This window comes from Corapipo altera, unplaced genomic scaffold (genome assembly GCF_003945725.1).
Source record: "Corapipo altera isolate COAL_440 unplaced genomic scaffold, ASM394572v1 60, whole genome shotgun sequence".
In the NCBI taxonomy this organism is placed as follows: domain Eukaryota; kingdom Metazoa; phylum Chordata; class Aves; order Passeriformes; family Pipridae; genus Corapipo; species Corapipo altera.
The window spans coordinates 3644466-3666703 of record NW_020884912.1 but is presented as its reverse complement, the minus strand read 5'-3'; the positions used below and the strand labels follow the sequence as shown (position 1 = coordinate 3666703).

Here is a 22238-nt window from a genome sequence, read left to right as displayed (position 1 = left end):
AGACAAAAACGAGAATTATTGTAAAACCTGGTAGGCAGAGAATTCTTATTTTCCTCTTTTTGTGAGGATGTTTACATTTGAGCTGCACGTTTGTCCATTTCCACCCAGAAAAGCAGTGGGCTTCAAGAGAAAAACAATGAACATAAAAAATATTTATGCCTTCTCTTTAGCCATCCCTCACGGGAACATTTTCTTTGATTAAATACCACAGCTGGATCAAGATCTTAGTTGAGTGACTGTGTTTCCTTCTGAAAGGTGTGGTACTCCAATTCCCAGGAACACAAACCTCTGAGAGGAGCATTTTTACTGAAAATACTCAAACTAATATGACAAACTGATGAATAGCAGACGCAAATAACTACATTTGCATTCCTCCAGTCTGAAAGTGGTCATATTAATTTCAACCATTGTATAAGCATGTATAAAACTCCTGAATCGGACCTGTAGATTGCTGAACTGTTACCCATAATATTTTTCATCCTTGTTAGGCTACAGAGTCACATGGCCTTTCAATGCAGACTTACATATTTAAATAAAAAGTGACAGTAATGTGTTCAATAACTGTAGCAGTCCAAGCAAAAGAAACCCAGCATCTTTCCTTAGATAACACTACTCTGCCCTTGAACACATTAAAAGAAAAAAAAAAAGTAAGAGGGAGAGAAATTCAAGTCTGGCTTTGCAGCCCAAGCAAAACACACCTGCCTTTTGTTTTAGCAGAGAAAAAAAGATGCTCAGTGCACCAAAGGAATGGGAGCAAACACGAGCGCAGATACCACCTCTCAAAAGATACAATTGGAAGTATTTGTTATCATTAGTGGGAACTCACAACATTCACTATGTTCTTCTTCGGGGAATTCTGGATTATCCTTTTGCATGAAGATTTTTCAGAAATCACAGATCCTCACTGGCTTTTCTCTTTCAAATAAAGTAAGATAGAGCTGTAAAACAAAAGCAAAACCAAGTGAGAAAGGAAAGCAAGGAATACAAAGAGGAAAATCCATAGAACTGCTTAGCAAATGAACAATTGATTCCTACATCTCCTTAAAGCAAATGCATTTTTAATGAGCTCCCAGGACAGCGATTCCAGTACAGAATGAGTGTGTACCAAACACTGATCTAGGATAGGAAGAGTCATTTGCATTGTACTTCTTATTACCAACAATTAAAACCCAGTTCAGAGTTGCTAAAGTAGATACATAATTAAAATAATTCTTGGATACTTCTGTTGCTATAACAAGAGGACGAAAAAAACTACTTGGAGCTGTTGCTGTTTAGAAAAGAGTCTGCAAACAAAGTCTGCGGTGTGCAGAGAGATCCATGAAGATTTTTGTTCTCAGTGAACTCCTCTAAAGGAATGCAACACCTATCTATTTCTGTGGTTATCTGTAATATTGCAACAGAGGAGTACTGAAACCAAAAATACACACACACGCTGTTCCTCGATAGGAAGTATTTTTCATATCTGAGATTTTTAATATTGCGTGGTTCTTTTTTTTTTTTTTTGACAAAATTTCTTTGCAGACCAACTCTTCATTTTTTTAATCTACGATACAAGGTATCAGACTGTCCTCAGCCTTTTTACTGGGATCTGGGAAAACTGCTGGGCTTAATTTTTTCATGAACCCAATACAGAATACTTAAAATAGAGTGTGTATTTCCACAAGCCCCAAATGGAATATTTTTTCCTTCAGCCAGGTTCCCATGGTCTACTTGTGCTTCCTAAATTCTTAGTTCCACTTTGTGTCACAAACCTTTCCTATCTCCTCAACGTAAGGTTCCTCAAACACTTCATATGTAATTTCAGGATTCGTGCACATGAAAAACATCCTGTGAGCCTTATAGTGGAATCCATGTCCTCGAACCAAAAACATGTGCAGGACAAAAGCCTCCACCTTAGACAGTGCAAGCTCTCTTCACTTTCAGTGGAGAAAACTAGGCAAACTAGAAAATTATTAATTTGACCTATCTTAAGCATCTGCTTTAGGACAGAATGAATCACTCTCTAGAAAGGTCTGGCTCTCTCCATAAAGTGAGTCTAGACACTGAGCTCAGATTAGATGGCTACAGATGAATACAGATGAATCTCACCCTATGTGAAGGCAGGAAACAAGTCAGACAGATGGACAAATGCAGTTCATGGGTGAAGAGCAGAGGGAAGGCAATGCAATGATAAAAAAGTTGGTCTTCAAAAAAAGTTTACACCTCTGAGACAGTTTGTTTTCATTTAACATACAAAGCAACAGCAATAAAACCTTCCAAAGCCCAAACCAATATCTGCCCAGCTGATTCAGCTTTGGTGTAAGACAACTCCTGGATTTACTGGCTGAGGCTAAGCCCTCATGGAGCAGTGCCCGTAAACCAGCATCCAGCTGGTTGGGACTCTCCAAGGCACCTGGCAATGATGATGATGATGATGATGATTACGATCATGACAACCACTAGTCTCAGTTACATGAGTCTTTGTCCCCTCCCTGATGGATTGTAGCAATGCAAGATACCTGTTACAAAAATTTTCCCACTTAAGAACTACAGCTCCTGTGAGAGAGGCACTGCTACCTCAAGAGCCTTTAGATATCCAGGCGCTGGCTACACTTCCAAGGCTTTGGACAACAGCATCTCTCCTCTACTAAAGTGGAACTTCACTGCTTATCTAACAGAGAAGCACACCATCAGACATGATCTCACAAGATTTTTAACTTTAGAAAGCAGACCAAAGAGAGAAAAATAACCCAGACCTATTTTTAAGAAAACCCTAGAAATTTTACTTAAACCCAAGCCAATTTATTTTCAAGGCATTTATTTTTTCTTCAAATTATGTGAACCTCATGACTGAAAAAACTTCACCCAAGCTCAAAATACTCAAACCACTTTGTTTCTAAGTGTTAAAATGAAGCATTTCAGCATTTTAAAAATAATTTCTGAGTTTTTTCCCCAATAATTTGCCAACCCCAAAATATCCTAAAAATGGCATTTCTTAATCTTTATGTCATGTCATTCAACATTCAAGGAAACCTGAAAATGGAGTCCAAAGGACTATGAGAAAATATTTAACATTTCTGCCAAAAACATACGGCTTCCAATTATTTTTAGTAAAAGCAGGGAAGCTTACTCCTTGCAAGCTCCTGCTTGCATGGACTCCCAGGAGAGTCAACTGCATGTAAGTGCTGGGAGGACATGTACCCCACTCATGGAAAGTCCTTCCACTAACTCCAACAAGCAGGATTAGAATTTTGATTCTGGTTCAAGTTAAACAAGGCTCCGATTGCCTGTACCAGGGTTTTGATCACTGAAACTGGAGCTAGTGCTGCTTGCCAGCTATGCAGCTCTCTTGCTGTCAGCCTGGAATTTGTCTTGCAGAGCCCTGACAGTGTGTGGACACGGGAACAGGTCACAAGCAGCATCTGTGAGATACAGAGAAGTGGTGGTGCTCTGGGGCAGATACCCTTCTCCATATACTCTGATTTCACAGGAAAGATGACATGAAGCAAGGTACCCTACACCTCAGGCAAAAAAAGGGGCAAGAGACCTTGTATTTACCACAGAGTGCCTTTGTACCATGGACACAGCCAGTTATTATGGAGCATGCTATAAATTCACAAACTAGTTTAATCTGCTACAACTTGCTCACTTCACCTTACCCGTAGGCACTTCATTCTGTGAGGGGCAAGGCATGTTTGCCTGCAAATGTTCCCAGGCAGCTTTATGATTAAGATGGCATAGCACAAAATTCAGGATGAACAGAGAAATATGCTGCTTCTTGAAGCACAGTCCTCACCTGAAGACCAAAGCACTCAGTCCCTAATTGGGATCATCTTTCTGCTATGCAGATCTGATGGGCTGCGCTGACATGTTCCTCTTGGAACATGTGAAACAGTCACAACTTGGAGGGACCATCAAGGAAGGCTGGTTTGCAGTACAATTAGGTTTTAACCAGGCTTTGCAACTGAAGTTTCAACATGATCAACAAACCATTATCACATACACAGTTACTGATCACATCTCTGCTATAAATGGGAAGCGTTACCAAGGAAGCTGGTTTTGATGGTCCCACTGCATTATAGTTACTCAAATATCACAGCATAGACCTGTCTTTGAGGGCTAAGGACTTTGAGTAGAGAGATTAGAAGTGTAACTGAGACGTGAACAGACCTCAAATCAAAGGAATATTTGAAAACTAAAACTGGACCCCAGGGTAATCAGCAAATAAGGACTATAATACAAGTGAGCAATTGCAAATTGGCAAAAACTGAAACCCAGAAGTTGGCTATGTGCCATATCCTGTATTTATTCCAAGAGAAGGTCATGCTCTCCATCTTGCTTTGAAGATCAGGCAGTGAGAGATTACCGTTTTACTAGTCCTTTCCTGCATGTTTTTGTCATTTCTTGCTCTCTTGCATGACATAATTTGGTTTTCCTAATTCACAAATCAGCATAAGCTAATAAAACTGTTTAAGAGATGGTAGTGTTGTGCCCAAGTTGTTTCATTGTTCTCTATTATCCCACAACTAATCCTTCAACTCAAATAAAACCATAACTCATTTCCTCCTTTATTCTCCCTCTTAGACAGGTTCAATCCTGCCTCACCACAGATGGGAAAGGCGAGGTTTTATCTTCCTGAAGCATGCGTGATTTCAATTACCTAATATGTATATCATCTACGATGTCAGGAAAAAACTTCTAACTGATTTTCAAAAGTTTTAGCTACTTTACACAAACAGAAAAGATTCTACTGGAAATTGAAAACCAATCGACCAAACAAACAAACCAAACAAAAAAAAAAAAAACCCAAACCAAGTCAAATCAATCAAACCAAAAAAAACCCAAGAATTTACTCTTTTAGACTGCACTTTAATAAAAGCTTCTCTACAGCAGCCATACCAAGCTTTACCCATCTGAAAATCTTGTGACATTTTGTCTAGTACAAAGGTTGCTCCTGATGGGGCCGAGTCATCCCTACACTAATTGTTCTGCTAGTGTAAAAATTACTTAAATTCCAATTAATGCGTACTTTAATGCTCTGGTGAAGCAATATCACCTTATGACAAAAGAGGTTTCATTTGCATGAAACAGGCAGGCATAACTGATTTCTGCTTAGCATTCATTCCTCATGTGAAGCTTGATGCTCCACAGCTTTATAATGGGTTTGCATGTGGTTCACCGTAAAATGCCCAACTTCACAAGGTGTTACACCCACTTTGTGCAGGGCAAATAACTGTATCTGGGTGCAAGGGAACAGTAAATCAAGTTGTCAGCACTTTGCATATCCTGCAAGTCCTAAACCAGAAAAGTAGCATGCAGATTCTGGGGCTCAGGCAAGGAAGCAATACATCCTGCCCTGAAATTCGTACCTAAGGGAAGAAGATATCTTTCTCAGCTCTATGAACGCATCCATGGGACATGTCAGCCCAGCATATCTTTCCTGTGTGAAAAGCATTTCCAACATGAGGTCTTACTCAGCAGGAAAATGAACTGCTGCAGGATGGGAACATCTATCTGTAAACTGTACACAGACAGGACCAGCACATGGGGCTGAAACGCTAAGTTTGCAGCTCATACCCTCCAGCGCATGAGCCACTACTGAAGATGACCACTGATCTTGCAACACTAAAGTCATCTAGAAATCAGCGTCCCAAGATTTAATCTAAAAACCATTATTCACCATTGTTTCATCCACAGCAGGTATTTTTCACAAATTAAGGCTCAGGTAAACCACCCTTCATTTGAGGATCAACCTATGGGATTTTTCAGTCCTACTCACTGGACATCCGTCCTTCCAGATCCTTATCAGGAAACCATGGAAGCAGCTTTGTTCCCAGAGTGGTCCCCACTGCTCTTGTTACCCATTCCCTGACCCCAATACCTTTGAAAAAGTGATGAGAAGACAGATGAAAGTTCATCACCACAGGGGCAGTTGTACACGTGAAAAAAGGCATGGCAGCTCAAACTCACATTCTCCATTTACATTATGTCTAATAACAATACAAGCACAAATATGACTAGGACCTCTGAGACATCACCTTTACACAAATAACAGCAATCACAACCATTTATACTACAGTAGTACCCAATTTTTCAGAAAAGACTTGAGGTTAGACTGCGCTTAGCCCTGTGCTTCACTTACCGTGCTTGGTTTCCAAGTTCTACATGATTTTCCCTAGAAAAATAGTGCAGCATAAGGTATTAAAAGAGTAAGTAAAGAGTTAGGCAGTCGGTGCAACACACAGTGCCACCAGGTGAAAAGAAAACTAACAGGAGCATGTCCAGGTTATTTTGTCTAAGAAGTAACAGTACATCTGGAAGAAGAAAAATAGCTCACAAATACCTCCTACCAGATGTCAATGATGTATTTTTTAATAAAAATCCATCACCCCATTTACATCACGACCCCATATTTGCCACTTTTTCATGGCTATCAAAGCCATGAAATACTGGGAGGAAAGGGGGAATTTCAACACAGATTTATACTTCTCTTTACATTTCTCTTAGGATGCCAGCTTTCTTCATTCTCATGCAGAGGTTTAATGTAAAAACAACTCTTCTGCCTGCGTGTTTGTAACACATTCATTCCTACAGGTCTTCTGAGTGAAAGAGATTGGGAAAAGAATATAAATGCTCCATAATAATTCAGGTTCAGAGCCAGTAATGTTGAACAGATAAAAGCAATAAAAACAACCACTCTGAATACTTCTGCTACATGACATAAATATTTCTTTTTTTCTTTTATGGAAGCTATTTTGCAAAAAATGCAGCTCAGCCTTGAGTGGAGACAATGAGCTTCCTGCATATTTGAAGAACTGCAGCACCTATTAACTTGTTACAAATGAGAACAATCTCAAGGGCTCAGCCTTCATTAAACATACAGACACCTCTCATATGATGACCACATCTCTCCTGCAAACAGACAGTGTGGAAAGGAGAATCCAAATGCTGTGAGTTGCAAAGTGTAGCAACACCAAAACAAATGGCTGAGATTCTGTTTGTTTGCAGTATTTTAACTAGTCAGAGATAAAACCACAGAACTAATACCAGCAAAAAAGTTTGATCTCTGGTGGCAGCAGTAATCCCAGCAGATTCTCACCATATTGACTCCCTGGTGCCAGTAAGATTTGAGTTTGGGCCACAGCCTTTGTCTCAGTGGGTTCAGCCACAGGTTCTCACAGCTATTTTTCTGCCTGCTTACACAAAGTTTTCAGGGAGCAGCTTCCCTGTATCCTCTACCTGTGCAGCACATTGGGTTGAGAAGGACCCAGATAACACGAGCTGCCAGGCTGGGGGGGCACACGCAGGTGCAGGCACAAACAATGCACCATGTGAGCTTCGCTTCCTTAGGAAACCAGCCCAGAACCCACCCTTAACCTTCCCCCTGCTTCCAGTGTGGCCACATCTTCTGCGCTGCTGATGCAACATGAAATAACAGTGCTGGAAAACAAAGGCACTATTGACTAACTTTTTTGCAGGATTAAGATGACTACCCTGGCTTACAACAAAGATTTCAATGATTTCTACACCGAGCACTAAGTAACAGGAACACGGCTTGGCAGTAAATCCAGAGATTACCTGTTGAAACATTAATGACAAACATCTTTTGATGTGGGCTGCTTTATGTGGTGCAAAAGCCAGAACTGTAATTATGCATTTCCTTTCTATGATTCTAGTATTTAAAAGTAAAGTATTACTGGGGGCATGCGCACGTGTATGTTTGTGCATGTGTGTGTGTGTGCGTGCGTGTGTCACAGGAAATACTCTACAGCTGAGCCTGCGATTTACCAGGGGAGCTGCACGTAGTAAATCTGCAACAGGGGAGCTCAGCCCTTTCATTCATCGTGCATCAAGCAGAGGGCTAAAACAATTGCCACACTTAAGACAAATGTCAGCGTGAGTCATACCAGACGGAGTGCAAACATGTTTGCTGTCGGGTGAGTCAGAATATCACATCCTGAATTCACAAACCTTGCTATAAATAATAATTTCCAAAACTGCTGCATTTCTTAAATACAATGCAATTTTAAGTACGATGCCAAATCCATAATGGCTTTCCTGACTACAAAGAAAATGTTTTTCCTTCTCTTCCCTTTTGTTTCTGATTACGTATATTTACCTACACTAGTAGGTCGTCTACAGTCCCTGAAGCGGTAATTGCATTGATTCATACTTAGGAAAATGCAGGCATGGCTCAAAAAAAAAAAAAAAAAGGGAGAGAACTAAATACAAGCAGTAGGACCTTTCACTTACTGTATATGCTTTCTAAATCAGCACTTCTTTGATGCTGTAAATCTGACAAGCTTTAAGGTGGTTAGCATTCAAAGGAAGGTCATGCTGGCACGGGACACAGATCAGCCGAGAAAAGGGGTGAGAAATGCCAGAGAATTGGTGAGAGAGAGGCCAGGGCAACATGCTGCATGTGAGCAAGGAGGGACTGGGCCTGCACCATGCTCGACAGCATATGTACACACAGCAAAAGCACCATCCCTGCCTCACGGAGTGCTCAGCCTCAATACAGCTTGCAGTGATCTAACATACCTGGTAACAAAATTAATGCACTGTAATAATTGGCAATGATTACCCATGACTGCCTCTAATTCAGGAAAGCATCTGAATCAGAAGTTATGCAAGTGTCTTTTGAAACAGGGCTGAACTCAAGGATATGACCAAATTTATTCAGGAGAGTGCTGAAAAAGATGTGTGATGTCTCTGTGAGCAAGGGGGGAAAGGTGGTTTGTTTAATGTTGTGGGGCGGAGTTTCTAACTTGATTTTCAGTTGGGAATTTATTCTCATCTTACATGAAAGGGAATTCATACACATACAAACCTTCTTACATCAAATCAAGACAGTCTTGCTTTCTCCTAATTGTTTTGTGGAATAACCACTCAGAAGTTCATTTCTGTTATCTTTCTCAAGCAAAATAAAAGGTCTTTTAGAAAAATGTTATTGCTAAAACAATGAAATTCTCCTGGGAACGACTTCGTTATGGAAATGAAGTGACAGTTTCTTTTATCTAGCCAAGCAGCAAGTCTGCATTTATAAAAGGCATTCTGTGCACGGAGTACAGTGAGTGGGAGGACATGAAAATGCTATTTTTAAACCAGATTTCAGCGTTCCTCCCATACAGATTTCCTGGAATAATAACAGCAACAACAATAATGATAATTAATAATGCCAAAAAAGGAGTATCATCTTAGAGGTGAGGGGCATGCAAGAAAGCAAATTGTAGTTAAGGACTTGTATGATTTAGGGGCAAATGTAAGGTTCTTTCAAATAAACTGGCATTGTGCCATGAATGTCACAAGATTTGAGGTTTTCCCCCTAAATTTCATACTGTTTTTTTTTTTCCAAAAAAAGGCACTAAATTAACATTATGTGCAACATATGCTGTATCTCTACTATTTGGTTTTTTTGCAGCAATTGTTATTTTCAGAAACATCACTAAATGAGAAGTTAACTATGGAGCTGATGCTATCACTATATTTGGGTAAGTGACGATGACAGCTTTTAGACGCGGGGAAGAAAGCAAACCTTGAGAAAATCCAGGGCCAAGCAATGTTTCCAAATGCAACAAGAACAAGGGTAGGATGCAGACTTTGACCCAAAGCTTAAAAAAAGGCAATGGAAAGATCCTTTTCTGCTTTGCTGACCTTTGGACCTGTCTCAGGAAACTCACAGAGCAAAGACGTTGTGTTAGCACATACAGAGAAAGTGTAGGTCAAATCTTTCCTCCCTACCAGGAATACACCTTCTCCAGTAAACCTGGAGTGTAATTATCGGAGGGCAGAAGTTAGGCCCGATTACGAGAAGACTGTTATTCAATTGTGCTATCATCTACCAGTGGTAATTAGAACAAGTGCTTGCATTTCACACCTAATAAAAATTAAGCAGAATGAACAGGCAGTAACAAAATGCACGGGAGGCACAGGTACACCGAGGTGTGAAACCTGCTGGTGTGATCACACCTGGGAGTAACCCCACCACTGGAAAGCCTCCATTTCACACAAAATTAGAGCAAGCTAGAGAAATCGCACATGCTCTCCCTCTCTCTTATGCTCGGCAGCTCTAACACACTGGAGTCTGGTACTGACCCACATTTCAAACTGGGGAGCATCCCCCAACACACACGTGCACACAAACCCCCTGCACTCACACACCCTGCTCATCCCCTGTCTTATGCTGCTGACATGAGGTACCAATCCTGTCGAAGTGATTTCCATCCATGCTTTTAGTCCAATGCAAAACCCTCAGTAGCAGTAGCAGGAAACACTGAGGAACAAGCAGCCTTGGCATGCTACCCACCCAGTGCAAAATCAGCCACCTAACTATTCAGGTATGGTCTATTTCTGAAAGCTATTATTTAAGGACCATTCAGGGCATGCTTGGAGGCACTTTGACTCTCTCACTCTCCTACAAGACAAATTTTCCTGTCATTAACCTTTATTTGCCTGTTATACGGTAAATGTAAGTCTATTAAAATACAGAGTTCCAATTTCATATTTTGATTATCTCCATCTGCTTAATGGGAAATGTACAGCGGTAAGAGAGAAAAAAAATATATGTAGGACTGGAATAAATTACCACCGTTTTCCTTTTTTGTCCACTTCTTGCTACCAAATATGCTTGCTGCTGGTCACTTGCCTAGCTCACTGCCAGCAAGGGCTCAGCTGGGCACGTCACCAATATTTCACCCTCAACAAAATTAAATCACAATAATGCTTTGCACTCATTTAGAGTTTTACATACCATAAACACTGTGGGGAAAAAAAAATAACTCCGCACTCTGTAACACCTCTGCAAGGTAAGTTGACTATTATTATTCATACCTTATGCAAAGGGGAATTTCACTGGAGATGGGATAATTGACCTGCCCAAAGCTATGCAACACAGGTGCTCCTGTTTCCTGGTTCTCTCCTTATGCCAATAGACTAATTGCAGTCTTTCCTGAAATTCAGAAAGAGTTAGAGTTCTGCCTTCATTTCTGCCTCTTTCAGCTGCTGAAGGAAAGGAGGGAGCAGGTCTCTGTACCCAGGGTTATGAGTGGTACATCAGTGGTATGAGAGTGGTCCCTGGCTGCATTGCCTGCGGTGGGACCAGAATCAACCGGACCCACAGCACCCCCATTTCCACCTCCCTGTGGTAAGTGAGGATTAGCTGCAGAGAAAAATTTGTTCTGCGGGAACATTACAAGTCTTTTTCACAAAAGAGAACCAAGTTTTAGTTTCTGCAAATGACTTCTAGTCATGCAAGGAGGACAGTAGAGGACTCGGTAGTGTATGTGCTGCACCACACATTGCTCTTCATACCACCCCTCCACTCCCCTTCACCACAAAAAAGGGTAGGACTGAACAAATAAAGGTTTCGTGCAAGATAAATGCTGGCAGAGCAGGAGCAGTGCTCGCTGCCTGCTCCTTTGGGCTGCAGCCACCCCTGTTGATTGTCACGTGTCAGAAAAGGCCACACTGGGCTTGCCTGCAGCCAGCACAGGAGCGTCAGCGGACCTAACCTTTTCAACCACATCTTTGAGGTGAAAACACTCATGTCACAGGTTGGACAACAGAGTAATGTAGTCAGAGATCCTATTACAACACCAGCTGTTTATCCTGCACCACTGCCAATAGCCACAGTGTAAGTGGGACCCAACCACGCTTACTACAACAGAAGTTTTTCTACCTTTAAAAGATCTGTACCTTTATGTGTAGTAACACGATCAAAGCATTGCAGATGCAATTATCCTAGTTAAAAAGAGGGCTTTTAGTGGCACAGCTCATCCCAGTTCACAGACGAAGTAAGCCCTATCTTTGATTAAAGCAGTTAGACTGGAGAAGCACTTGAACGAGTTGATCAGTTCCCAAGCTAAGACAAGGCTTAAGTAGAGGGGTTTATCTCACCCAACCGCTCACTTTTAACCACGTTTGGTTGGGTCATGGCCAACTTAGTGTAACCCGATCCTCAGCCCTAGCTGCAGGTTTTGACTGCCTTGAAGCACCGGCTGGTGCCAAAGCCTCTTTAGCTATCACATCTAAGAGCACTGTTCCCCCTGCAGATCAGCAGATGAGCTCCACAGTTTAAGTGGATTAGCTGTGCTGAAAAACTGCTACATCCAGTTCTCATGTCGGCAGCACTTGAGCTTCAGTCAGCAATGATCTTGTATTCAGCTGCTCCAGGAGGTTTTGCTGCAGAGGACAGAGCTGGGCTAAGGACAAACCTGTGCTGTCCCTAGGCTCTGGGAGAAAGACAAGCTTGCAGCTTGGTCTCAGTGAGCATCCCAAGATGCTCAGAAAGCCAGTAGTGTTCGTGAAGATCACCCCCTCCCACACCTTCTCTGACACCAGAGCTTAGGGTTGGCTTTCTACTACAGTGTGCAACTAGGATGAAAAATATCAAGCTAACAAACCACACACCACCTTGCTATGACTTCTTGTGCAAAATCCTCAGCAGTGGCACACAGCAGAGCAGTGCACAAACTACTGCAGTAACAGGATGCCCTCCAGATACCACCTCTCTTAGTCTGGGTGAAACAACCTCTGCCGTGTCTTAGCAGCTACAAACCTTGATTCCAGTAAACTTCACAATTTCCCAGGTACACTATATCCTTCTCTCAGCCACTCCTCTCAAAGGCAGCAGGCAGAAGCGCCACATAACACAATCAGTGTGAAGTTGTAACAGTGTGGGGGAATGTGGCAATTCACAAAAAATGCCATCGACCAAAATGCAATTAGCAGAGAGTCTAAATGCAGCAGTAGAAGGGAGTGGTTTCCTAACAAAACAAGTCTTGTTAAAAGAAAAAAAAAAAAGAAAAGAAAAACCCAAACCACCCTAAAACTCGCTTTCCTCAAAAAAGGAGCATTCTCAGGATATTGAAAGCATATGAAAAAAAATACTTCTGTGAAGCTTTCTGTAAAGATTATTCTTTACCGACACATTTGGCAGCCGTTTCTGCTCTGTCTCCTAATGCTATTGAGTGTAACTATGCTAAGTCAATAAGCAAAGCCACTCAAAGGGGTTTTTTTTGAGGTTTTCTAGGCCAAGAGAGGAAGCAGTGCGATAGGAAAGTTTTCAGAAGTGGGAGTTGTGCCTGCCTTGCTTCTAATTGTAGTGAAACTGTCAACCGCTGCGTTGTGTTTCAAGACTTTACACTTCAAAATCATTCCCTCTGTGCTTTGAATTGCTATACTTTTAAGCTAACTACTTCTAAAAGTGCTGTTTAAGAAATGACATCTTCAACCACATTTAACATTGAGAATAAATCTGAATTTGCAAAGTCTCATTGGGTCCCTGCAAAAGTGCAATTTTTTTATTGTACTTGACAGCTAATCTCTAGGAAAATATTTGTGCAGAAATTTAGTTTAAATATACTTCATACTAAGACATTTAAGAGAAAATGTGGGTTTTGCTATAAGTTAAAAATAATTACGTTCTTTTTACCTTAGATAAAAAACCTCCAACATTCAAGCAGCAAACAGCATCAAAACCAATTATTAACCTTACAACCTAAAATCCTGCCTACATGCAGGCATGTATTAATCATATTTCAGAATGAGCTTCAAACACACGTGGCTAAAAAAAATTGAACTGGGATGACTTGCTTTCTCCCCTGTAAACCTCCAAAAGAGAAGCCAGGTCCACAAACTACAGTGAGAATTAGAGGCACTCAGTCAGTGACTGTAGAAAGACATTCTCTGCCTCTGAGCACCTCAAGGAATCACCCCATCAGTGTCAGAAAGGTAATTTCACAGATAAGCCAATGTGCTAAATTTCTCTTCAGTGCCCAAACAAACCTAATCAAGTAAGGAGACTGATACCTGGCAAACTGCAGGGAAAGGGAGGCCTTGCACTTTCCCTGTACACATTTGAATTTCAGAGTAATTAGGAGGCCGTGCTCCTTTTATGCTGTCATGAAATAAAGAATATTTATGTTGCTTCAGCTTTAATGATTTTAAAATATAGAAGTTCATTTTGGTAAAGGCAGATTCAGTAGCTCGGGTATATTTACATTGGTTGCTCAGTGTGGTAATACCAATTCTGGGTAAAGGTTTACTGCTAAATACTTAGGGAGATAGAGAATAGGCAAGTAAGCAGCTCAGAACGTGCAGGCTCAGAGTCAGCTCAGCCAGGAGCTATTTTCTACCTAGTGTGACAGTGCACAAGGAAGCCCCGAGAATGACTCTAGTTTCCAAGTAATACTTTCACCAAAGAGAAAATTATACTGTACCTTGTGGGGCTGAACAACTTTGAAGTATTATCTCGAGGTCTGCCAAAGCTTGAGGTGTTCCAGGTGCCAGGTTTCAATTTAAGCCAATTGGTTTTTCATATGCTTCTCCCAGACTCTCATCTCCCTGGTTTAAAGGAGGAGCACACTATTTAACCCTGAGAAAAAGCTCCTGCTGTTGCTCTCGAATGGCTCTCCTCCATAGCATTTGGGTATGGCATTAATCACCTTGCATGGAAGTCCCACCCCACTCTTTGCTCACTGCACAATGGACGCTTGGCTGGGACAAGCTGAGGTGCCACAAACTAGCTCCCAAGTTGGCACTGGTTACTTTTGCACTTGGGAATCAGGGGTATGTGGCCTTCTCTCTGCACTCTGCTCATAAGCATTTCTCCATGCATGGATATGATTCCTCTTCATCTCTTCCCAGACCAACATAAAAAAGCCTTAACCAGACGAGCAATGTTGGCAAAGAGCCTTCTACTCCAAACTCCAGCACCAGCTGGGGCAAGAAGTGAGAAAACGCAGCCATGTCACATGTGAAACAGCTGAGCTATCACAAACAACACTCAGCAACCCTTCTGACTGGCCAGAAAGTGCCCAACCCAATTCTAGTTTCCAAGTGGAAAGGCTGCCCGCCACTTACCATGCAGGCTCCAGCAGAGCTGGATCACCTTCTCAAATATCCCTTTTCTGCCACAGCAGTCCAGCAAACATTGCCATCTAATCATTCTCACAGGACATAAATCCCTTCCTGGCTTGATACAAGGTGATTACAAAGTTTTTGCTAATCTTATATTTATATTAATTTCCCCTGCCACATCATGTGAATCATTCCTGTTTCCAAGCATCAAAGAGTTAATGGAAGAAAGAACCACCCTAGCATATGCTTCATGCAAGTGTAAGTGGACTGGCCAGCTACCAAAGCAGATTGTTAAAGACTGCACCGAGCTCCTAATTTTTTTCCCTTGACTTCAATAAACGTAAGGATTGAATGTGGACATAAATGTAAACTTAGACCGCATCTGCTGATAAAGCAAAGTCTTTGTACTTGCACAACTGCCATTAGCTGTACACAAAATACTTAAATTTCATGAATTCTCCTACATTCAAAAGCTGACCTGCACTTCTGCCTGAGGCAGCCAGTGTGAACTGCATGGTCAGCAGAACTGTGCATTAAAGACAGAATGGAAACAGAATATGCTATAATACAAAATCAGACTGTTAGGAAAGTAAATCATTTGTGCAACTGTTAAATGCTCAGAGTGTTTTGGGCACGCTTTACCACACCAGATTAAAACATGTCTATTGTGGTTCTCTTCTGAAAGGCAGCGCTAAGTAACAGGTTCGTTTTATTTGTCCCTTTCATCACAGGCACAAACAAAACCAGTCCCTTCATGACTCTGTCATAGTCTACCATTACATTTTCATTTTTAATTAATTGAGGCTAGTCTGCTATTTGAAGATTTTTACCCTTCCACAATTGCATTAAAGCTTGGAGCAGAGTGATGTGTGTATGCACATAACTTCTTTCCAAAAATCTCTTGTCAAACTTCAGCTGTAGATCTTTACGATCAGCATTTATGCTTCTTCTCAGAAAATAACTGAATTCTGATATAGTGTTCTAACTCTAAGTTATTTATTGGCAAGATATTCCTACCTTATGTGTGTACTTGTCAGACATGAATTGTTGTTTTAGTAGAGTTCCCTTGGTTAACTATTACCAAATCACTTGAATCAAGTACAAGCAGCTAGGACCTACCTAACAGGACTCCATCCCTAGAAAGTTTCATTTTGAATGGCATAAATGACCTTGGGCCAGCTTATTTACATGTTGGTTCATGCATGATCTGCTCTGCTGTGACCTCCCTTGAGTAACACAGCTCAGGGATTCACCTGTCCCAAACCCACTTGTCTCCTGTTTTAGGTAACTTCCCATTTCAAGTCTACCACAACTGACCTACAGGCATGAAATCCACCCCGGGATGTGACTAGTGACCATTCCTACAGTTTGTATTAACATTATTATTTACGTAATCATTATTAACATTATTAACAAGAACAAAAGATTTTAATTTACACTGCCAGCAAATTCAATTTTGACACATATGATCAACAGAATTATGCCTACAAATAGACATTTACATGCTGGGCTTGGAGACACAAAATATGAAATGTATTTCATAGTTGTCCCCATGACTTCTACACTTAATACTGCAACCTCAGGTTTAGCAGAAGTCTGTGGTAGCCCCGATATCTATAGATATAGATATAGATACATTTCTAGTTCATTAATAGTCTAATTAAAAAAAAAAAGCTTATGATAAAAATTCATACCCAGATTTCAAAGACCTAACAGTGTTGCAATTTGCACACAGCACATCATGCTCAAAGTACTTCATGCAGAAGTATCAATCAAGAATTTTGTGTGCTTACACTTAGGGTTGCTTAATTTTGTAATTCATGTGGCGGGCCACCTCTAACAACAACAACAACCACAACAATAAAAAAAGATGCTCTGCAGCAAAAATGTAAAAACTAAAGCTGGATCTTTGGGCTGCGAAGTACAGTGATTTTGCACAGGAATTGCACACACCCCATCTACTGGCTTTTTGGAAGACTGAGAATTGTAACGGTGGGAAAGCGCGTTTACCTTGCATTGGAGTTATTTACTGAGCAATACCTGTAAGTTTAGCGCTTGATGAAGATACCGGAGACAACCAGGTGAGCCACAAAGCAATCCAGAGCTGACAAAACTGTTCAGAGCCTACAATGGTAGAAATGCAGGTCATAGGCTAAAAAAAGCAACCTAAATTGTCACAGCATCTTGTACATTGTGACAGAAATCTAGTAGAAGAATAAGAGAAAATATTTCAGCTGACAAAGGTGTTGAATGTGCTGTGTGCCTGCTGTGAGGCCTGCCTTGCTGCCCTTAGAGGAGAGGCAGGAGTAACATCCAGCAGTGCAGATAAAGGCAGCAGACATGCACCCACAGCAGAGACTTCGGTCAGTGTTGCTGTTGTGCCACCACTGCAGCACTCAGGGAGCACAACCACTGTAGTTTTTAATTCAAGAAGGTTGCATGCCATATCATTAGAAGAATTCACAGCAAACTTCAGTTGCCGAGTCAAAAAGGGAACTCAAGTTCTGCTCTGTCAATCAGGATGTTTGATCACAGCAAATCAAAGAATCTGCTCAGCTCTGCTGAAAGCTTCCCAAAGCCAATGCAATTTTCCACTCCTCTAGTAGTCTGCAATGCTTTTATAGCAGATGGCAAAAGTACTGAGATTAAATCCAGTGCTAACAGCAGCTGAGAACACTGATAGTTTTGCCATTGGAGGGTCAAATAGTGACTTCTTTTCCAACAAATTAGTAAAGCTAATACACCCCCCAACTTCTGTGCCAATGATACTGGCCAGAGTTTGCCTGTTCATTTCTAATTCCATAGTTACAGGCAAGGGCTCACAGAAGTGGCTGGCAACAACAGGTAGGCTGTTATTGACAGCTGAAATATATAGTGGTCCATGAGACAGATTAGGTGGATTCTCTACACCCTTTTACATTCCCCCCTAGATTTCAAATGAGTTTCTTTAAGAAGCATTTGGTACTAATATGCCAGTGCTTTGTCATAAAGAGGCATAACAGATATGATTTCTAGCAAAAGCTGAAATTATAAAAATTTTATTTGCATATAAGGTCAGAGATGTTTTGAAAACAGACTTTTCAGTTGTCTATGATGTTTGAAGGAACTCACTGTTGCAGAAAGAAAATAATGTCTTTTCTTCATTTGCTACTGTCCTTATCATGGACCACAGTCTGTTCTTGCATCCAGTGTGACTTCAGCACAGTGGCCTGGGGTCAGGGTGATGTAATGCACTAAATGTCCAGTTTTCAAACAACAGATAAAACTTCATTTTAAAATTCATTTTTGTCATTACTCGAAGCGTTTTAAACCAACCATTTGGTAAGAGGCTACTGTTGCTGCTGACCCCTTCTTTCCATTTTCTGTGCCAAAGTTGTGAAGGTATAGTACTGTCTTAAGATGTACACCAGCCAAGGAGAGCACAGTGATGTGAAACTGGTAGTTGCGTTTTGTCAATACCAGCAAAGGTGTGTCTGCACAAAGCTGTGAAAACTATCAGCAGCTCAAAGCAATTTAGATCTTCACTTGTTTGTGTGCCAGGCAATCTTAAAGAGCTGCAGATCTCTCTCTTCTAAGCACTAATATCTCAGTACCTTCAGTTATATAAAATTCACAAATTAAAATAGCATATTCATCAATTTCTAGGAATACACCACAGTTTGGATGACACATTATTCCAGTGCTCGGTTTCTTCTGGACCTGAAGGCATCCTAGAGGTCTTAAAATTCAGCCTTTCTTCAGCTCCAACTGGAGCTGGACCAAGCGTTCAGTGCTGGCACCAGACCCACTGCAGTGCCAGAACATTTTAGAAACTAAGCCAATAGCTGGGGAGGTGTTTTCAGGAACCCTATGCAGAAGGCACCTCTGCCAACAAGGTTCAGCGAGGTTTCTGCTGGTGACTTGAGAAGACATATTGAATATCAACTGGTATGTTTATCTTCTTTAAACACTGAACTTCCTTTCAAATAACATCTAATAGGGCAGATTACTGTTTTAATACTAATGGAAACTGATCAAAAGACCCTGGATTATTTATTTGGCTGGCTTACCTTAAAACCTTTTCCTGCTTCAGTTTCCATGCAAAATATATCAAAACAGTATTCCTATGAATGGAGAGCCTACAAACTAACCATTGAAGGAGATGAGGAAAACTACATTTAAAACTGGGTTATGGTTAAAAAATGACAGAAATCTCTCAGACCAACTTACAGACCTTCTCCGCAAATTTTTACAAGAGTTACTTAGGAAAATAAAACTTATGGAATCATGCTATATAAAGACATTTGAAAATTCTATTCCTTATCTAAAAAAGGCAGTTTCTTCTCAGTTGCCATCATGGTTTATTTGTTGAAGGACGAAAGTGGCTGGCAAACTAGCGTAAAAAAAAAAAAAAAGGAACAATTAAATACTGGCGTTTTAAGCACTGTCTATAAGCAAAGATAGACAGCAGTGGTCAAATGACAACTGGCCAGCTCTCCCTCTGTGTCTGTTTGAAGGGATGATGGCTGGATCAAGGCTATCAATTCATTTAAATGCAGAAATACTTTCATGATTTCAAGGTACAACAAATACGTCTTTTTGTCTGCACACTTTTTAGAAAACATGAACAGTAACTAGATGCAGAACATAGATGCCTATTAACAAAGCCAACAACAATTACTTCTATGTCTAAGAATCGACAAAAAAAACACCAGTGTATTCCAAAGGCATTCGCTCACAAAGCAAACTCACTCCATGCAAGCCCAAGCACAGAAACATGATAGTATCTCATTTATGTTCTCTCAGCAGGTTGTACTGGGTCCTCCAGATTCTGGGTTTGCCTTTGAGAGCAATTAAGTTTCTGGGAGCGACAAAAGCTCTCACTATGAAAACCTGCACGCTGCACTCACGCTGAGTCTGCAGCTTGGCAAACTGAAACAACAGCACCAAGAGGGGTGTGAACTTCCCCCATTTAACTCATCTGGGAGCATTAGTATGTGAAGGGCCATCTCTAAAACTTTGAAGCTATTTCCAAATCATGTCTTTGTCCAGTGCCCAAACAGCCAGCTGCTGCTGTGATTTGGAGAACATTTCAAAAGCCCCTCTCAGCCTGGAAAAAAAAGAAATCACTTTTCTCACCGGCCTGCACATAGGAAACTCTACAAGTTCAGCTAATGTGAACTGTTCTAATTGCTCAGCAAGACAGAGTACTCTTACTTACATTACAGCATGTCCAGAAACCACGATGAAACCTAGGTCCTGCTGTGCTATGCACTGTGCAAACATTTGCTCCATGGAGTTTACAACTTGCACAGAGTAAACTGTACCTAAGGGAAGACAAGGGCAAGAAGCACATGTAGAGAAGTTAAGCAACAGGTGTTTCACACAACTAGTGGGTGAATGCTGCTTCTGAATTATTATAGTACAGAAATGCTGCCTAATCAAAAAATAGATCTGTGATATGTCGCTAGCTGCATAAAACAAACAGAATAGCAGCAAAGTCAAACTACTAAACACTACAACCTCTGCAACAAAAGCCCTAACACTGTTCAAACAACAGTGCCTGGACAAGGCACAACATCTTTTACCTCCCCAAGAAAATAAAAATCCAAAGCCATTTTCCATCACTGTGCTTATTCTACCCATACTACAGAGAGAAATGATCTTGTGAAGCTACAGCAAGAGTGGCAAGACGGTCTGACAAAGGAGGCAGCTGGGTGCACAGAAGGGCATATGCCAACAGGCAGCCCAAGAAAACCCAGAAGGGCAGGGTGGTGAGCCACCTCTTGTTTACCACAAAGCACCCTGTCCTAAGAGCATGGCCAAGGGGAGTTACTAAGGGGTTGCTCTTACACATGGAGTTCACATGCCATTTACTCTGTGGCAAACAAACTTGCCAAGACCAAAATTGTTTCACGTCAACTTATTTTTGTGCCTTAGACTCTGCATGCTCGGTTTTCAAGGTTGCTGAATCCTCGTAACTCCAAATGAAATCTGCTGGAGAGATGCATACTCAGCACCCAGTACTCTGCTAATTTTATTTTTTTACTTATCAGTGTACCTGTTTCCTCTGTTATACAGTAAGACACCCAACTCCTTGAACACTGTGCAATTATGTTAATTTCAAATAGTGTAATTTTCAAAATAATTTAAGCCTAGTTATGAGAGTTAATCCAGCTGTTTTCTTGCTGACAACATCTGTGGGTTCATAGTCATATTTTTTGTACCTCCCACTCACCTGTTACAATGCAAGGACTTATAAATACATGGAAATGGTTTATCAGGGAGATCTGCAAAAAATAACCAATCATGATTTTCTATCAGATTTAGAAGAACATTTCCCCTCTCACCTCCTTCACTTAAAGCTACAATCATTTTTAAAAACCAAAAGTAAGCACTTTTGGAGAGAGAAATGTGCTTAAAGACAGGTAATGGCAGAAGTGTAAGATGCTTGAATGTCCTTTAAGCCCTCTTAAAGTGCTTAACACCTTGGGACAAAAAGTACTAAGCAACTATGAACTTGGTCACAAATAGTTCATTACACATACAAACACATACAGACATGTCAAAAATGTTAAGCCAAGAACTAAAAGGCAAGGAAATACCAGAAATACGGCCAACTGCACAATATTTCATCTTAGTTTTTAATTTTGCGATCACACAGGGTTTTTTTTCCACAGGAAATGGTGCCATTCATGGTATAGTAGAGCTGGTATTACTGAACAAGCAAAACTCAGTAGTTTGCTTCATTCTCACTATTAAAAATGGCCCTAAACACTATGCTTTGAAGACAGAACAACTATTTCCTTATAGTTTATTTTCTGGCTGTCACCATGTTACCTAACTGCCTGATTTACTAAAATTAGCACATTTTCACAACGCCCCTGTGAGAAGGTTTTTTTCCCCATTGCAGAGACAGAACTGAGACTCAGAGAGACTGAGACTGTGGACAAAGGTCCTTTCCAAACCCAGTTACGCTGCTTGATGAGGTTTTCCTCCCACACATGTGCTCAGAACCAGCTGCCCCTCTTCCTGTGCTGACTGTCTCCCTTCAGAAGTGCTAGCAGTCTGGTGTAAAAGTGTTTTGTAATCCATTATGGTGAAAATAAACTGGAGCAGCTACAAACTACTCTTTACACTCTTTCAAGCTAACCCAGTTTTGCCTCCAACCAGATGGGGAACACTCACCAAAGAAGGTCCTTTCCAAGGAGAGGTACAGTGAGCACATGGGAAGCTTGTGCTGACACAGGCAGACCCCAAAGAGAACATCTGCACGTAGCTACAGGTCAAAGTCATTATCAGGGCTGAAACTTTTAAATGCAGACAGATTTATTCTATTTGAGGAACTGAGATAACTGCAAGCTATCAAGGATCTCATGTATGAGAAAAAAGCTGTAGCGTTAAGACACCCAATTTGCATT

The 22238-nt window shown here is 41.0% G+C and overlaps 1 protein-coding gene across 6 annotated transcripts in view; it reads right to left on the bottom strand.

Moving 5' to 3' along the window:
* The window catches only part of ATXN1 (ataxin 1), a 164751-nt gene that overhangs the window by 92301 nt on the left and 50212 nt on the right, over positions 1-22238 (bottom strand). For 4 of the 6 annotated variants that reach the window (XM_027654153.1, XM_027654149.1, XM_027654151.1 and 1 more), the window contains one exon: positions 827-938. The gene's annotated coding sequence lies outside the window, so the exon portion shown is untranslated. Of the gene's footprint in view, positions 1-826; positions 939-16848; positions 16963-20038; positions 20145-22238 lie in introns of those variants that run through there. The other 2 variants (XM_027654150.1, XM_027654152.1) reach the window with 2 other exon arrangements.